General features: G+C 33.2%; 1 pseudogene across 1 annotated transcript; it reads right to left on the bottom strand.

The window, feature by feature from the left end:
• Positions 1–986: 986 nt before the first annotated feature.
• LOC306652770 (ADP/ATP translocase 2-like) lies at positions 987–1,741 on the bottom strand (annotated as a pseudogene). The gene has a single exon. The product of its transcript is annotated as an ADP/ATP translocase 2-like (transcript).
• Positions 1,742–3,336: the final 1,595 nt, after the last annotated feature.

The following is a 3,336-nucleotide window of genomic DNA, read 5'->3' as shown; positions in this document are numbered from 1 at the left end:
ATATTAGTTTATTTATAGTATCTAGTGTTAATACAGTATCCATATATAACATCTAAAACTAGTAAAATAACTGCCTTTGACCATCATTTCTAAGTTGGTATCCAGACTACAGCATTTAAGACTAAAGAGCTTCCATGTGACCTTTAATACTAATATAATATCTATACTACAGCATAGGTATTATATGAACTTGTATCATAAAAGCTTCCCTTGGCCATCAAAGTATAATAAGCACCTCTCGACAGCATCTTAAACTAATGTATTATTTTCCCTGTAGCCTTTAATACTAATATGTTATACGTACCATACCAAGTAAAAATAATATAATAGCTGCACTGTGGGCTGCAATACTAATATCTAATCTAATATCTAATCAATGTGATCAAAAATTTATTAAATAGAAACCTTTGATATTTCACACTAATATAATATCTATACAATAGTATCTAAAGCCACAGCTGCACTGTGGCTTCTAATATAAATGATATTCTATTATAGCTTCTTTTATAATAGGTGTCCTGTGACCATTAATACTAATTTGATATTCATACTATGGCATCTAAGTCTAATTTAATAACTTCCATATGGTCTTTTTGTTTGTTTTTAGATACTTTTATTTGTCCAAATTTGTTATCTGAAGTGACAAAAAAATATGATTCTGGGCTGGAGTTGTGGCTCAGTGGTAGAGCACTTGCCAAGCACATGTGCAGCCCTGGGTTCAATTCTCGTCAACTCATGATAATAAAATGAAGATATTGTGTCCACCTACAACTAAAAATATGTACATAAAATATCATTGAGTTACATCATCATCATCTTTATCATTATGGCTTTAAGAGAAAACTGGTCAGATGAATATTATTTCTTCCCATTTTCAACAACTATATAGTTGCCATTTATAAGCAGCCAAGAGTGTTCAGAATGCCCAAGACATGTTATATAATACAACATGCCTGTTCACAGGGGTATAAAATCCAGGAAATAACTTATGTAAACTTCTTTATTTCATCACAGGAGACAAGTACAAAAGCATCACTATGCCTCTAAGAATATTTGACTATGTGTCCTTGAAGAAGCTTTGCCTCCTTCATCACAAGCAATCTTCCTCCAGCAGTGAAGCTTGCCTTCATACATGATGTAAGTTCCTTTGAACTCCAATTGCATCATCATACAGTGACAAACAGTATCAAATGGACAGGAAGTCATAGAACAATGCCAGTAACAGACTGTGGTCATCCAGCTGATAAAGATGTGAATATTCTTGGAATCTGGAAGCATTCCCTTTGCAGTATCACAGATACCAAAGTAGGCAGCTCAGTCAATGATAGTGCCCTGAACAGACACATCAAAGCCTTGGTACAGACCCTTAGACCTATCAGATTTGTAGATGTTAAACAGCCAGTCATCCAGGCCTTTGAATTCTCTTTCAGCTCCAATTTTCCCCACATCATTTGCTAGACAGGTTTGGGCAAAATCAACAGGACACAAAAAACACAGTGATGTAGATCCTGCAGCACCACCTAATGCCAGGTTCCCTGCAAAGTATCACCATACTGGGTCCTCTTGTCCACACCACCCAGGAAGATCAGCTTCTGTTTATTTTTGAAGGAAATTTGAGATCCTGGGTGGGGAAGTATCTGGTGACATTGGCCAGGCTACCATGCCAGAAGGACAGGACTCCCTGCTCCCTGGGGATATAATCCACACAGTCCATAATGCTCTTGTGCTGCTTAGCTGCAGTGATTTACTTGCTTGATGATTTGCTTGGGCACTGTCATGGTCTTGGAGATGACTGTGTCCACTCCACAGCAGGAAGTCCTTGGTGAAAGACAGAGTGGATCTGTTATGTTGAAAGAAGAAGAGGTGGGTGACTCCCATTTGGTCTTTAACATTATAAGATCCATACTGTGGCCTATAACTAATAATAGTAGCTTCCCTGTGGCCTACAAAGTTAGTGCCATTTTATAGCATCTAAAAGTATTATACTATCTCCACTATGCATTTAATATTAATGTTATATTCATATTGTAACATCTTAAAGTAATATAACCTGTCCTTAAAAACTAGTATAAATGCATATTCTAGCATCTTAAACTAATAAAATATGTTCTTTGTACCCTTTGCTACTAATGTCATATCTGTATTTTATTAGTGTTAGATACTATACTAGTTTAATTTCAGATACTATATTATTATTCCATTAGTTTTAGATACTATATTATGGATAGTTACTGTGTAGACTTTAATATTAATGTGATATCCATAGTATAGATGAAAAACTAATGAAATAACTGCCCTGTGGCTTTTAATACTATTATGATATCCAAATTATAGCATCTAAAAGTAGTTTAATGGCTGTCAATTGGCTTTTGTTTTTTAATTTTTATTTTATTAAATTTGTTCTAATTGGTTATACATGACAGTAGAATGCTTTTTGATACATTGTACACCAATGAAGCATAACTTCTCATTCCTCTGACTTTACATGGTGCTGAGTCACACCAGTAGTATAATCACACATTTGTATAGGGTAATGTATATCAGGTAATAGTGTATAAAGGATAATAATAACTGTCTCTTTCTGCCCTCCTTCCCTTCCTCACACCCTACCCCTCCCCTCACTCCTCTCTGAACAATCCAAGTTCCTTCATTCTTCACTACCCCTCCCACTATGGTCTTTGATTTTAATATGATATCCATGCTATGGTCTCTAAATTTGATAATGTAGTTTCTCTGTGTTTTTTAATACATATATATCATGACACAACATCAAAAATGTATATAACAGCAGTCCTGTGACTTTTAATATTATTTAATATCCATATATAGCACTAAAACTAATACCATAACTGCCCTGAATCATTTATTATTAATATGATATTTATTCTACACCATCCAAAACTGAAAAAGAGCTGCCCTGTGGTCTTCAGTACATGCATAATATATCATGCAAAACTGGTATGATGACTTTTTTGTTGACTGAAAACTATTATGAAATCCATACTTTTGTGTTGATTTAAAAGATTTGATGATAAATATGTAATAACTTAAAAGTGTTTAGTTGCTTAAATTCCCTGCATCCTGAATTCTCATTCATCCTGAAAATTGTCTGATGTAAGATATTATAAAATTAAAACATTTAAAATGAATTTTATAATTTTGAATATTTTATATAGAATTTATTAAAAATAACTTTTAAAAGAAAAGAATGCTTACCATGAATTTGATAAAAAGATTAAAACATGTGGTTTATAGCATCTTATTACTTAAAAACAAGAAAAAATATTTTGGCCATATTTTAAGCAGTTAGAGATTGTGCTATATAGTCTTGTATAA

The sequence above is a fragment of the Sciurus vulgaris genome (assembly GCF_902686455.1).
Source record: "Sciurus vulgaris genome assembly, contig: HiC_scaffold_570_arrow_ctg1, whole genome shotgun sequence".
NCBI classification, from domain to species: Eukaryota; Metazoa; Chordata; class Mammalia; order Rodentia; family Sciuridae; genus Sciurus; species Sciurus vulgaris.
Note: the sequence above shows the minus strand (reverse complement) of the source record. Positions and strands in the feature narration are given on the sequence as shown.